General features: G+C 34.7%; 1 long non-coding RNA gene across 1 annotated transcript; it reads left to right on the top strand.

Moving 5' to 3' along the window:
* Positions 1–2,225: 2,225 nt before the first annotated feature.
* On the top strand, positions 2,226–3,689 carry LOC127121365 (uncharacterized). The gene is made up of 4 exons (XR_007803428.1): positions 2,226–2,461; positions 2,625–2,717; positions 2,881–2,953; positions 3,039–3,689. It is a non-coding gene; the product is annotated as an uncharacterized LOC127121365 (long non-coding RNA).
* Positions 3,690–17,289: the final 13,600 nt, after the last annotated feature.

Genomic DNA, 17,289 nt, shown 5'->3' on the forward strand with positions numbered 1-17,289 from the left:
CAATCACTCGGGGTTCCACCGGAATGCTAGATTCCAATGGTATTTTTTCATTCGAATTTGTTGAGAAATTTGTTTGATGGACAACGAATGCTTGATAAGAATCAATTGCTCAAAGGGTTACATCAGAATGCAAGATCCCAACGGCCCTTATTTGTCCAAGTTAATTAATGTGTTTTTTAAAAAGAATGAACAATTAATCCAAAACGCGTGGTTCAAGACCGATCATTCAAGGGTTCGTACCGGAATGCTAGATTCCAATAGTCCACTTCTTTTGAGTTATTCAAAAAAGTTTTAATGTTTTAACTTAAATAGTAAAGTGTTTTAATTGGGATAAGAAACAAATTAATCAGATTAAAATATATAACTTGGGGTAGGATCAAAGTTTAAGAAAATAGTCATAAGTATTTTATTATATTAATTAGTCAACATCATTACTAGATATTTATTTAATTATTTATTCGTAATATTCTAACAATAAAAAATAAAACTACGAAGAAAATGATATTATATGAAAATAATAATTCTATAGTTATTCAAACATTTAGAGAAAATAGCAAGAAATTAAGTTGAAGAAAAACAGAATTATATTCTTTTATGTCTAGTAAAATAGCAAGAAATGATATTATATGGTAGGCTTTTTTTTTGGAGTTTCTACGAGATGATCTAAAATTAAATGAAAATAAATGGTAAGCTCTTTTTGGAATATTTTTATGACATAATCTAAAATTAAAAATAAAATAAATGGTAAACTCTTTTTTGGAAATTTTATGATATAATCTAAAATTAAAAATAAAATAAATGGTAAACTCTTTTTTGGAAATTTTATGATATAATCTAAAATTAAAAGAGAAATAAATGGTAAACTATTTTTTTGGAAATTTTATGATATAATCTAAAATTAAAAGAGAAATAAATGGTAAACCTCTTTTTTGAAATATTTCATGATATAATCTAAAATTAAAAATAAAATAAATGGTAAACTCTTTTTTGGAAATTTTATGATATAATCTAAAATTAAAAATAAAATAAATGGTAAACTCTTTTTTGGAAATTTTATGATATAATCTAAAATTAAAAGAGAAATAAATGGTAAACTCTTTTTTTGGAAATTTTATGATATAATCTAAAATTAAAAGAGAAATAAATGGTAAACCTCTTTTTTGAAATATTTCATGATATAATCTAAAATTAAAAATAAAATAAATGGTAAACTCTTTTTTTGGAAATTTTATGATATAATCTAAAATTAAAAGAAAATAAATGATAAACTCTTTTTGTAATTTTTATTAATATGACTTATATGTATTTATCTATTTATTTTTATTTTTAAAAAAATAACAAAAGAATAAGTTGATTTAAATGTTTTAAGAATTAAAGAAAATAAAATAAACGGTTAATCGAAAATGCAAGGCTTATGACCGAGTATACGAGGGTTCCCACCGGAATGCAAGATTCGAATGGTCCTCTTCTTTCGTGTTTGTTTAAGAAAAGATTTTTGTAAGTTATAGTAAGAAATTATAAAAGATATAAATAACTTGCCTATTCCTAAGTCTAGGGGTAAAACCGTCAATTCATAATTATGGTTAATATTGAATTAAACTTCTATTTCATGAAAATCCTAATTAAAATCAATTAAATCCTAAACTCATTTTAATATTCTACATCCTAAACTAATTTTGATTATTTCTAAAATCCTAGTCTAGTTAATTTTAATATTTCTAATTAAACCTAATTAAGCTAATCAAAATTAAAGATCCTAATTAATCCGATTAACTCCTAATTACCTATAATATTCTCAATAATATTTCTAATATTTCTTAATATTCTAAAACATTAACGTAATTAACTCCTAATTATGATCCTAAAAAATCTAATATTCTAAACTAATATTATTCTAATCTTTAACCTAATCTAATTTTAAATTTCTAATTGTATCTTAAAACTCCTTCAATTAACCTAACTCCCTAATTAATATTCTAAACTAATTACCTAATATTCCTAATTAAATCTACTATATAATCAGAAATATTCTAAATTTCCAATTAAAAACTAATTGACAAAGAAAAAAAAAGGGCTTTTGTAATGGACAGGGGGTACCGACCCATATCTGCAAGGGTGCAGGGAATAGTCTGTTTGGGCTTTAGTCCAAACCAAGCCCAAACCCCATGAGTTAGTATTCATAATACGATGCCAAAAACGCTTATGCAAATAAGCTACGAAAACAAATCAAGGTGAAAAGCGCTTATGCAAATAAGCTACGAAAACAAATCAAGGCGAAAACAAATCATGGATTCGCGTTTACAATAACAACATCACGCTTCATATCAGAGCATCGCGCTCATCACTATAGCTCATGGATTCGTGTTCTTGGATTTATTTCGACATCATTCATGGAAGTTCGTAAAACCGAGGCGAGACTCAGATCGAAACGAGAAATGACTCACCGAATTTCCAAGAACAGGTACGATTTCCTTGTCCTTCCTTCGCTTCGTATTCTCCTCGCCGTCCCTGAAAACCTAGGTTTTTTCGTGGTCGCCTCCAAAATTAGGTTTTTTCTCTGTTTTCGAATTCGGGTTTCGTGGTGGTCGCCTCCTCTTTTTATACTCACTACCTAGGGTTTTCAGGTTAGCTTATGGAGATCGAAACAGGTATCTCTGCGAAACCCTTTCGGTGTTCAGAATTTGGTCTTCCCTATTTTATGCTTGGATCCGGAGAAGGTAACACAAAACTAACTTTCTTCTTTGAATTTTGTCTCAACTCTCTTTTGGGATATTTTTTGAAATCTTACCGTTACCAATTACTTTGTTTACTATAGTGAAAACTTAGTGAAAGCATGAGTAACTTCGGTTTACAGACTTCTTCTTCTACTTTGTGATACAGGCTATAGCACAGCGTTTCTGAATCATCACAGCAAGAGATATACAGCTTTAAAAGTAATGTGCTTTGAAAAAAGGTATATACTGTCACTAAAATGGATAAACTTCTCTGATAAAAATGGATTGAAGTTGAGTTCTTCTGTTTTGCGTTTTCTTATGTAGGTGTTTTTGTTATGAAAATCCTAGGGTGGAGTTCTAGTATGGATGAAGTTCTTAGATCCGCTTCTGGTTCGGTTGAGGATGTGAAACTGTTTTGCTATGATCAAACTCAGATTTGAGAAGAAGTTCTTTTTGGGTGTGGTTGGTTTTCTTGATTTCAATTGATTTTGTTCATACCGTGCAGGTTAACCATTTGCCTTGGAAGTTATGTTAGAGGCTGCTATGGAGTTTTCGGTTTTGTATGGAGGTTAACCAACCAATTAGTAAGGGCAGATTCAGGTTGTGGCTTTGAATCGTGCTGTTGGAGGTTAGGTGGATATCATTTGGGTTGAAATTCGTTGGACAGTTGGAAGTTCGGTTGGAATTTGTTATGATTCTATTCTAAATTCAGTTGAAATTTGGAAATTCGGTTAGATGTTGGTTTTTACTAAAGTTCTATTAGTGAAGTGATTTAGAAAATGCTGTTAGATAGTGAATTATTCTTTTGTGCAGTTAGTAAAAATGTTGTTATGAATATTGTTAATTCTGTTAGATGTTGAATGTTGTTAGTTCAATTGATTATAATGCTTTTAATCGAAACTGATGGAAATATGTTATATTAGCTAATGTGAAGTGAAAAATCAGAATTGAAACGAACATTGTATTTCTTACCAATTCCTGTTATGGAACGAAAGGCGTCACCGTCATAGCTTATTGGAGAACTGTTTTGGAGTTGTTATAAGTTTAGGATGGGATTACTTGATGTCTTGTTATTTGTTGGCTGCTGCAGCTTGGATTAATGTGAATATGCCTGGGACTGATACAGGTTATTGACCGTTGATGTTTGTGCAGGATCCTTTGGTTTGCAACTTGCAGGTGTGATGCATAATTGGTTAATTACTGCAGAATTTTGGACATATTTGCTTCAGGAACGAATAGAAAGTCTGAAGGTTATTGGTTAGCTTGGGAATTTCGGCTTGGATGCGGCTACGAAGCGCATTGGATGGCGGGGCTGTTTTGGAATTCTTATGGAGTGCTATGGCCTTGATGATGTTGATTCGCCACTATTAAAAAAATCATATGTAATGGATTGGGATATATAGAATGTATTGAAATGGTTGGGTAGTGACTATTGTAATTTATGGAAATGTTGTAATGGTTGTATAATGTCATGGTTTTGTGGTTTATGTGCTTTGAGCGCAAATGTATTTTGGAATTGGAATGAAATTGGTAAATGCAATGGTTATCTAGTGTCGGAAACTTATGACATTTACATTAAAAAAAATGGTTGTAACAAACTTGGTTTGAATGAAATGAATTTGTGGTTATAGAAATGGATATGGATTTTTTTGAAATAATCTAAAACTCATCTAAATGTCAATTTAAAATAAAAAAAAACCAATAAAACCAATAAAAATCAAATTAGTCTATAATTTGTTAAAATTACTTTGATATCAATTCTAACATTTATTTGAAAATTAAAATCAATTAGAGTTTGAATCATTAGTAAAAAAAACAATTAAGATTAACTTGAAATTTGGAATTAGATTTACTTTGAAATTAAAATCAAAAATAACTAAAATCCATTTTGTAATCAAAAAGCACCATGATCAAAAGCTTAGATAATAACCAATGTTTATAAAAAAAATATGGATTTGGGAATGGATGGTTGCCTTTGGTCATGAATGTATGCAAATGAACTTTAAGCCAAGTGCCAAATAAAAATGAAAAAAATGGAAAAAATTCAGGACCAAAATCGGGGTATGACACAGCTTTTTCAAATGGACGTCAAAAGCGCCTTCTTAAACGGCTATATCAACGAAGAAGTCTATGTCAAACAACCCCCGGGCTTTGAAGACTTCAAGCATCCTTCACATGTATACAAACTGAAGAAAACACTTTATGGATTAAAACAAGCACCAAGAGCATGGTATGATCGTCTAAGTAATTTTCTATGTGAAAAAGGGTTTGAAAAAGGCAAAATTGACAAGACCCTATTTATCAAGAAGATAAAAGGGAACACCTTACTTGTTCAAGTCTACGTAGACGACATAATCTTCGGTTCATCCAACAAAGAACTATGTGAAGAATTTGCATTGATAATGCAAGGTGAATTTGAAATGTCTATGATGGGAAAGATGAACTACTTCCTTGGATTGCAAATCAAGCAACTAAAAGACGGAATCTTTATCAACCAATCAAAATATTGCAAAGAGCTGCTAAAGAGATTTGAAATGGATGGTTGTAAAGCAATGTCAACACTAATGGGCTCTGGAACTTATGTTGATCAAGACGAATCGGGTGTGTCAATTGATATCACGAAGTATCGAGGTATGATTGGTTCTTTATTATATTTGACGGCAAGCCGTCCTAACATAATGTTTAGCGTGTGTTTATGTGCTCGCTTCCAAGCAAATCCAAAGGAGTCACATCTCACGGCGGTCAAAAGAATCATGAAGTACCTCAAGGGAACAACCAACGTTGGATTATGGTATCCTAAAGGTAGTGTTTGTAAGTTAATTGGTTATTCTGACGCGGATTATGCAGGTTGTAAAACAGATAGAAAAAGTACTAGTGGGACATGCCACATTCTTGGAAATGCATTAGTTTCATGGGCTTGCAAGAAACAAGCATGTGTTGCTCTAAGCACGACCGAAGCAGAATATATCGCCGCAGGTAGCTGTTGCGCTCAAATACTTTGGCTTAAGCAACAACTTCGTGACTACGAACTCGATCTTGGATGCATTCCTCTCCTTTGTGACAACACTAGTGCGATAAACATTACAAAGAATCCGGTCATGCACTCAAGAACCAAACACATTGATATTCGACATCACTTTCTTCGTGATCATGTGCTTCAAGAAGATGTAGCAGTCACTTTTGTAGATACTCATAATCAACTGGCCGACATCTTCACAAAACCTCTGGCGCGAGAACCATTCTACAAAATTCGAAGAGAACTTGGAATTCTAGATGAGTGTGATATTTAACTCATCAAAATAAATTTAAAAGGTACACTTCTTCTTTTAATATCCTATAAGTCATTATTTATAAAATGTTCTTGTTATGATAAGTGTATTTGTTTTTGTGTTAATTTAAGTATTTTTCAAAAAAAAAAATTGGTGTCAATCGATTAATGGTAGGGTGCCAATCGATTGGTCCACCTTATTTTCTCAATTTTCTTTTTACAAAGAGTTTCTTCAATCGATTGCATGATTGAGCCAATCGATTGGTATTCATTATTTTTTAATTTTTTTTACACAACCAATCGATTGGTAATGGATGTTAATCGATTGATCCATTGAATTTTTTGTTTTATTTGGTCAACATGCGCATGATTCTCTTCCAATCTCTATTTAATGGCCATACAATTTCTGTTTTTACTGATACATTTGTCTCATTGTATTTACTAGTCATTTGTCCTTTCCCTCTTTTTCTCCTATTTTTTCTCCTTTTCCTATTCCCTAGTAAATATCATTTACCAATATATTCTCTATCTTTATGTTACTTCATGTGTGCATCCATTATTTTTTAATTGTCTTGGTCCAACTACCTTGTTTTCTCATTACTGATCCACCACCACCATAAAGCCACTTCTATCCATCAACAACTTTCAGCATTCTCACTCTCACGCATCTACACATCTATTCAAAGGATTTTGCTTCATCTTTGTTGTCTCTCCTCAAACTCTTTCATGGCATCTCAACTATCACACAAAGGCAAAGGGAAAGGCAAAGCTTCTTCCTCAAGAGACTCTCTAGACCTATCCAGGCTCTTCACTACACGACAACAACAAGAAAGGTATGAGACCTTCTTATTTCAAAAGAAAATCATGAAGCCTAAATATAGCACCTTTGTTACTTTCCCTGAAGAAGTTTTTACCTTTCCTAGTGTCTTTGAGGAGTTAGGCTTATGTAACCTTATTGGCTGCCATTTAGACTTTTACCCTGAACTTGTTAAGGTGTTCTACTCAAATATGGTAAGGAAGAAAGGGAAATTAACATCTGTAGTGAAAGGAGTCCCAATATCCTTAACTGCATCTGATATCTGTGCTATTTTTGAGATCCCTCCTGGTGGCCATAAATTTGTAGGGACAATTGCTCCATGGGAAAACTATAGCAAGCATGCCTTTTACTATAGCTTAAGTCGATTGTCTGAACATCAAATTTATAACAAGAGAAATAAGAGTAGTGGAGGAGATAACCCGAAACGAGTCTACTGGTCCCCGGCAAAATTTTCTATTAATGACAGGATGTTACACTATTTTCTGGTATATGTTGTTGTGCCAAGATTTTCAAATCACTGCACTATCATCGATCCAGAATTTTTGCTTCTCTATTCCATCAAAACTCACTTCCATGTCGATTGGGGTCATTCAATCCTATCTCATATGATGTCTCATGATGAGCATGCTGAAGGTCTGCCATATGCTCACCTATTGACCAAAATTTTCCGACATTTCAATGTTAATCTAGAAAATGAGTTATGTTTTTCAATGGAAAAACCTTCCTTTATGATTAGCATCAAACAGATCAATCGAAAGATGGGAGTCATCTTTAACCCTCGGACTCTTGAGATAAAGTATCTGGATATTGAAGATGAAGAACCGCAACAAGAAGCCAACAATGATGATGAGTTCAACCCTCCTACAGACGTTCAACTAGATCAACCCTCGAATCAAATGATTATGGATTATCTACAAGGTTTTCTCACTGATGTTATGACCTAGATTGGTCATTTATCATCAAGAATGGATCGGTGGGAGTTATCTCAAACTGGCTTTCAAGGTAGTAGCTTTCAAGGTGGCGGTTTTCAGGGTGGTGGCTATCCCGGTGGTGGATCAAATAATAGAAACAACAATCAGTAGTTGGCTATCTTATGGTGTTTATGAGTTTGTTATGTTTGTTATTCTGCTGTTTTTTCTTCTCATCCCTAGTTTATAACTTGCATGACTTATCTTAGTTACTTGTGGTGTAATATTTGAACATCGTTTATGTGTGTGGTTTAAATGCTTAAATTTTCTTTTCTATATTATTATGTCTACTTTTCCCTTCTTTTTGATTATGACAAAGGGGGAGAAGATGTATGTATATGTGTTGTGCTTGAATTGTTTAATGCAGGGGGAATTTTGTATGTGATCATCTCTAAGACGATAAGGGGAGTATGAGTCCAAACTCTATTTGGTTGTCATCATCAAAAAGGGGGAGAATGTGAAGACAAGCCTCCTACAAGATTTTGATGAAGACAACATATCAAGCTCTCCATAATCAAAAGAATGGAAAATGAAGATCACCTCAACTTTGCTCAAGCCTTCATGAATCTAATATAGGTATATGAAACTCTTGACAAAATACTCCTAGTGCTCAAAAAGTTTTATCTTGCATTAAAAATTATTGTTTAAAAATTACATGTTCAAAAGATTTTTAACTTAGAAATTTTTTCAACATTTTGGACATGTCAATCGATTGATGTATGCAAATCGATTGATCAAACTTTCTGTTTTAAAATTTTTCATTTTTTAAACAGAACCAATCGATTGATGCCTTGATACAATCGATTGATCAATCTTTCTGTTTTAAATTTTTTCGTTTTTCAAACTGAACTAATCAATTGATGATGTATGTCAATCGATTGATCTTAGTATATTTTTTCATTTTTTAAGTTATGTGAATCGATTGGTTGTGTGTGTCAATCGATTGATGCTGGAAATTTTTTGAAAAATCTGAAAAATTATTTCATCATTAATTGCACCATTTCATCATAACTTTTCATGATTAAAGCTTGCATCTTTTCATGATCAAATATCTGATTTCATTTCTAAACATTGTCTTATTATGATTAAAGGGATGCATTCATACTATAAATAATTTTCATTTTTCATTACAAAATTTCACCTCTTTTCAAAACAATTTGCAAAATCTCTCTACATTCAATTTTCATCTATTTCTCATATTAAGATTCTTTTGGAAAAATAATTTTCATATCATTTTCTTCAAAAGTACTCTTGAGCACTTAGAGATTATTTTCCCTTTGAAATTTCATATTGAAAGAGATGAAGACTCTAATCAATTGATTAAAGTCTTATACAATATAATTAATCAAATATTCATTCAAATACTTTGTAAAATCCTAAGTACCAAGGATTGTTTGGTTTTAGGTGTATTGCTTATGATCCAGGATTGTTGGATATAAGTGTTAAGAAAAGGAAGGATTGTTTTATTTTCTTGTTAGTTAAGTTTTCAAGAGGATTGTTCTTGATTACTTAGTTAGAGGCCTGTTCTAGGTATCTAACATTATAGTGAATTCTCTTTCGTGTTGAAAGGGGAGTGGAGTACTCTCGATCTGTAAGGGGAACCACTATACATCGTGGTGTTCTTTACTTTCCACAATTTACCGCATTTCATCACATAATCTTCTCAAGAAAGTAAAATTCAATAAACCGAAGAAAATCCGGAAAATCGTCCAAGTGCCTCATTCACCCCCCCCTCTAAGGCACTCCTTAAACTTACAGAAGAATGCTGGTGCAACTTACCAAAGAGAAATGACTACTCTTTTTCATGATATGATGCATAAAGATATTGAAGTATATGTTGATGATATGATTGCTAAATCTATTGATGAAGAGGAACATTTCGAGCATTTGTTGAAGCTATTCCAGCATTTGAGAAAGTATAAACTCCGCTTGAATCCCAATAAGTGTACTTTTGGTGTTCGTTTTGGTAAGTTGTTGGGCTTTATTATCAGGGAGAAGGGTATAGAAGTTGATCCTACCAAGGTCAAAGCAATACAAGAGATGCCTGCGCCCAAAACTAAGAAGCAAGTCAGAGGTTTTCTCGGCCGCTTGAATTATATCTCAAGATTCATTTCACACATGACTGCCACATGTGCGCCTATATTCAAGCTTCTTCGGAAAGATTAGTCTTGTGATTGGATTGAAGATTGCCAGAAAGCTTTTGATAGTATCAAGGAATATCTGTTTGAGCCTCCGATTTTGTATCCGCCTGTTGAAGGACGACTATTTATAATGTATTTTACTGTGCTTGAAGTTATTGTGGGTTATGTTCTTGGTCAGCAAGATGAGACTGGAAATAAAGAATTTGCAATTTACTACCTCAGTAAGAAATTCATCAACTGTGAGACTCAGTATTCTATGCTTGAAAAAACTTATTGTGCATTGGCTTGGGATGCCAAGCGTCTGCGCCGGTATATGTTGAATCATACTACTTGGTTGATATCTAAAAGGGATCCGATCAAGTATATTTTTGAGAAGCCTTCTTTAACTAGGAGGATTTCCCATTGGCAGATGTTGTTATCTGAGTATGATATTGAATACCGATCTCAAAAAGAAATTAAAGGTAGTATCTTGGCTGACCATTTGGCTCACCAACCAATTGAAGATTACCAGTCAGTGCAGGATGATTTTCCTGATGAAGAGATCTTGTACCTGAAAATGAAAGATTGTGATGAACCATTGCTTGAAGAAGGGACAAAACCTGGTTCCCGTTGGGGCATGGTATTTGGTGGAGCTATTAATCAGTATGGTAATGGCATTGGGGAAGTGATCATTACTCCTCAAGGCACAAACTTTCCATTTACAGCTAGATTGACTTTCAAGTGTACAAACAATATGGCAAAATATGAAGCTTGCATTATGGGGCTTGAAGAGGCCATTGATCTCAGAATCAAATATTTAGACGTCTATGGAGATTCAACTTTGGTTGTGAATCAGATTAAAGGTGAATAATAGAAGAATCAACCCAGTTTGATACCATATAGAGATTACGCGAGGAGGATTTCAACTTTCTTTACAAAGGTTGAGTTTCATCATATCCCTCGAGATGAAAACCGGATGGCAGATGCTCTTGCAACGTTGGCGTCAATGATTGTAGTGAAGTATTAGAACGAGGTTCCCAATTTAACTATGATGCGTCTTGATAGGCCAACTCATGTGTTTGCTTCTGAAGAGGTCAAAGATGAGAAACCGTGGTATTATGACATCAAGTGTTTCTTCCAAAGTCAGATTTACCCGTCCGGGGCATCTTTGAAAGATAAGAAGACTTTGAGAAGATTAGTCGGTAATTTCTACCTGAATGGTGATGTGTTGTATAATAGAAACTTCGACATGGTTTTGCTCAGATGTGTGGATAGACACGAAGCAGACCTATTGATGACTGAAGTCCATGAAGGTTCCTTTGGTACTCATTCTAATGGACATGCAATGGCAAAGAAGATGTTTCGAGCAGGTTACTATTGGCTGACAATGGAATCGGACTATTGCAATTTTATGAAGAAATGCCAAAAGTGTCAAATATATGCAAAATTCATGTTCCTCCGACACTATTGAACGTCATTTCCTCCCCATGTCCCTTCTCCATGTGGGGAATTGATATGATTGGCATGATTGAGCCCAAAGCTTCAAACGGACATCGTTTCACTTTGGTGGCTATTGACTACTTCAAAAAATGGGTTGAAGCGACATCATATGCAAATGTAACCAAGCAAGTTGTTGTGAGGTTTATCAAGAATCATATTATATGCCGTTATGGTGTGCCAAGCAAGATCATTACTGATAATGGATCAAACTTGAATAATAACATGGTGGGAGCTCTTTGTAAAGACTTCAAGATTGTGCATCATAATTCTTCTCCCTACAGGCCTAAGATGAATGGGGATGTTGAAGCTACAAACGAGAACATCAAGAAGATTATTCAGAAGATGGTTGTGACGTATAAGGATTAGCATGAGATGCTCCTATTTGCTTTGCACGGGCATCGTACATACATTCGCACTTCAACAGGGGCAACTCCTTTCTCACTTGTTTATGGCATGGAAGCAGTACTCCCCGTAGAGGTTGATATCCCTTCATTGCGTGTGCTCATGGAAGCCAAGTTGACTGAGGCTGAATGGTGTCAAACCATGCTTGATCAGCTGAATATGATAGAGGAGAAGAGGTTAACTGCCATGTGTCATGGTCATTTATATCAGCAGAGAATGTAGAAAGCTTTTGATAAGAAGGTCAGACCTCGCGTATTCAGAGAAGGTGACCTTGTGCTCAAGAAGATCCTATCTTTCAAGCAAGACTCTAGGGGCAAATGGACTCCTAATTATGAAGGCTCATATGTTGTTAAGAAAGCCTTCTCAGGCGGTGCATTGATTCTTACAACTATGGATGGTGAAGAGTTCACCCGTCCTGTAAACGCAGATGCAGTTAAGAAATACTTCGCCTAAAAAGAAAAGAATAGCTCGCTAAGTTGAAAACCCGAAAGGGCGGCTTAGGCAAAAATGAGCATCTCGGTGGATTGAAAACCTGAAAGGGCGATCTAGGAAAAAGTTAGAGACATAAAACAGAAAAGAGTTATTCCGATAAATTAAGTACCCCATCTTGGGGAAATTTATGCAAAAATTAGAGATTATGGCAAGTAACTGTATCCTGCTGATCTTCAGATTTGGAGACTTTGTTGAGTACAACGGTCGACGATGATGCGTTATCCCCAATAGCGGCCAAAAGCACAATGGACATCAAGAGTTTGTAGAAGGATTAATGGTGATTTGTATTCAATGTAACCATTTTCCATGTAAATTGCCATTTTCCACCTTGTAAAGATCTATGGAGTCTTGTCATTTACAAACTACCATTCTATTAAATAAAGTTGAGCTTTTACCCAATTGTTTATACTCTTATTTATTTCAGCCAAATAGTTTTAAATTTTATTATGATCATTTTTAAAAATTAAAGTTTTAATCAAAATCGTTTTTCTTAAACATATAAAAGCATGAATTTTAAGCAATCGATCTCATTTAAAAGGAATATCAACATTGGTTTGAAAGGAGTAAGCCCTAAGTGTGGAGCAGTATTGGTTCTTCCCAAGCAGTAGGCACAATTTTTATTTCATCCCCATCTGCATGATCAACACCCAGTGTTTGGACGAGTGATTCTCCGTTATCCCCGACCAAATTTATTCCCAACTGAGTATGCATATTTCGTTACGGCATTTTGCGTGATTTCGACAGAATGTTGGTTTCCCCGTCAGTCGCAATTAGATTTTCTCCCAATAAGAGTTTCCTCCTGGTTCCTGAGCAGTTATTTGTGTTTATCCTCTGCATGGTTGTCTCCCATTTGATATGGTGTTGACCTAAAATTCCCGGCAGACTCGATAACGATTTTTCCTCGGCAAATCTCCTCTTTCCCCGGCTAGGGTTGAGCCTTTGGGATGTTGATTTCTATTTTCTCTAGCAGTTGTCTCCCTCTTTTGTGGATTGACCAAGAATTATATCGATGAATCAATTCTGTGACACCCTTGTATCCTTTGCGATCGTTTTGTCAGCATAATCATCATATATACATATACATACACATATACACTCATATAATTTCATGGTTGCATCATCACACTTGTTGACTCATTCTTGTGATTCTTATTATCTGTTATGGAGGTACTTTATCCCCATACGAGTTTGACGTATGTCCTCCCTCAAATATAGAGTGTCATCCCCCTAAGCAGAAAGATTTTAACCTTTCTCCTTTCCCCACTGAGTTTATTTCCTCATGGATGATTAGTATTTCAGTTTCCCCCTAGTTGATTATCTGGATGGAACCATTCCCCTTGAGTTATATCCTCATTGGGTCGAGTCTCGATTGACCGTTTCCTTCTAGATCCTACCTAGATATGTGTTCCGGGTCCCCTAAGAGTTTATTACCTAGTAACTAGTAATATTATTCTTGGTTTGCAGTTTGTTACTTCTTGCCCAATACCCAGAAAAAGTACCCATGTTTTCTCCCCATTGGAGTCCCCAGCGGAATCATTTTTATGTTTCCCTAGGAAGTTTATCCTTGATATGTTCATCCTAACCGATGACAGATATTTTCTTCCCCTGTTTGAGTTTATCCTTGATATGTTCATCCTAACCGATGACGGATACTCTCATTCTTGGTATTTTACCCAGTAAAAAGGTAGTTGTAGTCCCTACTTTGTTCCTTAGAGAGTTAATCCTTGATATGTTCATCTTAACCGATGACAAGTTTTCTTCTCTTTGCGGTCTTCTGCCTAGTAACCGGTGGTTGTAAATCCTGCTTTTCTTTCCCCTTGCAGAGTTTATCATTGATATGTTCACTTTAACCAGTGACGGATATTCTCTCCTTTGATATTCTATCCAGTAACTGATAGAGGTAATTCCTATTTCTCTCCTTCCAGAGTCTATCCTTGATATGTTCATCCTAACCGATGACGGATTTTCTCTTTGATGGTATTCTATCCAACATTCGATAGATGTAATTCCTATTTTTTGTTTAGTTGGTTTATCCTTGATATGTTCATCCTAACCGATGACTGATATCCTCCTTGACATCCCCAGGCAAGTCTATCCTTGATATGTTCATCTTAGCCGATGATGAATTTTCTTTCCTTTGAGTCTATCCTTGATATGTTCATCTTAACCGGTGACGAATATTCTCATCTTTGGTCTTCTTCCCAGTAACTGGTAGTTATAAATCATATTTCTGCAGTTTTCCCCAACAAGACTATTCTTACCTAGTAACTGGTAATGAATGCACTCTCTTGGAGGTTCCCAGTGAGTCATCCTTGATATGTTCATCTTAACTGATGACGGGTGTCCTCTCTGTCAAATCTTTATTATCTCCTTACCCAGTAACAGGTCATGGATAATAAATTTCTGCTCCTCCTAGGTTGAAGTTTGCTTCTTCCCCATTTGAGTTGAGTGCGCATTTCCTTAGTTAAATAGCTTTTTCTGCATGATTCAAGTATTTTAGTTTTATCCTGATCTACTCGTTTCCCATGCAGATGTTTTCATTTCCCCGGCTGAGTCTTTCCATTTTCATGGAATTCCTCTAGTCACCCAGCAGTTTTTAAGTCATAGCCTGGCCTATGCATAACCTTTTTTTATCCCCCTCAGAGTCTCTATCTCCCTAGTGAGTTTTCCTTACGTTATGCTCCTGCGGACCTTCGGTCTCTCTAATTTCTTTTCCTTTGTGGCAACATTTCCCCACAGAGAATTTTCTTTTACATTCATAACATATGCATCATGAGGTCTCTTAGGGACCAAAATTTGTTTCTATATGTTGTTATTTAAGCCCATTCTATTGAGTCGATACGAAGATTTTAATCTTCACCTCCTCAGTTAGAATGTTCTTAAATAGGGGCAGCTATAAGACCCCAATTTTGACCCTAAGATCCCTCATTCTATCTCATCATATGCATTAACATTGGGATCATACCTTGGTATCCTCCTCACCCCTCTCTCATTGGGTTTGTTTTGGGAGAGATTACCAAGCACCATATGATTGTATCATACTTGTATATTATCATTTTACTAACCAAAATACCAAAAATATGTCTTTGTATTTGCCTAACTTTTTTGTAGGTAGAGCATGATCCCCATTGATCTATCAAGTTCATATCTAGGGTTTAAGACCCTTATGGCTAAGAGAACAACCAAGGAATGATCCACAATGTCTCTTATCATTATATATGAGTCCCAATTATCTTTGCATGTTATTTTGATCAAGATTTCTTCAAAAGTTTAGAGTTGGTTTGCCTTGGAAACCCTAGTTTGTCTAGGTATCTTAAGTAACTTCTTCAACAAGCTTCCTCATCAATTGATCAAATTTCTCAAGGGGCACTTCAAAATTCATCAAATTATGCATATGTGATCTACCATGAGGCTAAAAAGTCAAGAGAATTGCAAGTTAGCAAGTTAGTTGATAGTGGTTGGCTAGATGACTTCATCTGATCAAAATTGGGCCTCCCTAGACCCTATCTTCTACAATTTGCATCATATGAAAGTGTTTCCAAGAGAAACATTACTCTAAATGACATTCCAAACAACTTTCATGTTGATGTCTAGAGCTAATTTTGCTTGGAAAGTCATTTTTTATGTTGAAACATGATAGGTCATTTTGTCTAAACCCTAATTGAAAAGTCAACTTCCCAAGGCCATAACTTGCTCAATTTTTATGAGATTAAATATTTCCAAGTTTCACAATCACATTCAAGATGTCTTATTCAACTTTGATGTTTGGAGTGAGAGATAAATCAACTTTTATGAGCATGTGATATGAGGATACATATATGTCATTTTGGACCAATACCATTGAACAAGTGATTTTCCTCAACTTCAAAAATGCATAACTATCTCATTCTAAATCCAAATGATGTCAAATTGGTGACCATTTAGAAGGTCTTTGAAAGATGTATAACTTTGATGAAGGAACGTTTCTCATTTAGAGCTCACATAAAAAGTTTAGTAAGGTGAAACATTGAAGTATATGACTTGACACTTAGAAAATATTTCAACATGTTGAAATTTCCAAACTTCCACCTCAAAATTCATCATGATCCAAGTTCCAAATGGAAAAGTGTTCAACATAATAGTTGTTCCTATTGATCTAAGCTTTACAAAGAGTCCTAGTTCATTCATTTTGGGTCAAGTTTGCTAGGCGTGCACATGGTGTTAACATGCCTGCATCAATTGGTAAAATCAAACTTCAAATGATCATTTCACATTGCCTTGCCAATCAAGCTTGATTCCAGTTGGTTTTGGACCTTAGTGTATTGCTTCATGGGCCTGTACACGCCCATGCAAGCTTGAACATGACATTTTTAAATTTGGAAGAAATTGCAAGTGTGCAAATAACACTTGAATTTTCTATAAATAGAGACCCTCTAAGCTCATTTCAAAGGATCCTTGCGCGCCAGCTTTGCCTCCACTCTTCAAACCCTCACAATTCAAAGGAAAACCTGATAATTTTCACTTGAAAATTGAGTTTGAATCTCACTATTTGGAGATTAAAAAACTTCAGGATCCAAAGCTTTGTACCAATCCCACTTCTGCAAGCTATTGGAGCAAGATCAAACAAGAATTGAAGCAAAAGAGATCAAGTTCTACACAACATTGAAGGTAGTTTCCATATTTTTTCTTCTCTTCGATTCTCACTCAATTCTCATCAATTCTCTTGGATCTTTGGTTGTCTGAAGTCCTACCAATGTAGGCAAGAAGATTGAGTTGCTTTGAGGTCAAATTGAAGCAACTCAGTTGACACACCTCAAAATTCAACTCCTCATATCTTTCTATATATTTGGAGTTAGTTAAAATTGAGGTCAGATTCGTGCTTTACGCCGTTTTTTCTTTCAGATCATGTCCTCCCTTTTCATTTTAATCATGGTGATAATTGAACCAGTCCGACGAGGTTCGTCTGAGAAGGTGACCGACCTATGGCTCCGGCAGTGATGTAGCATGGTTCAAAGCCATTAACTTCATT

The sequence above is a fragment of the Lathyrus oleraceus genome, chromosome 2 (genome assembly GCF_024323335.1).
Source record: "Lathyrus oleraceus cultivar Zhongwan6 chromosome 2, CAAS_Psat_ZW6_1.0, whole genome shotgun sequence".
In the NCBI taxonomy this organism is placed as follows: Eukaryota; Viridiplantae; Streptophyta; class Magnoliopsida; order Fabales; family Fabaceae; genus Lathyrus; species Lathyrus oleraceus.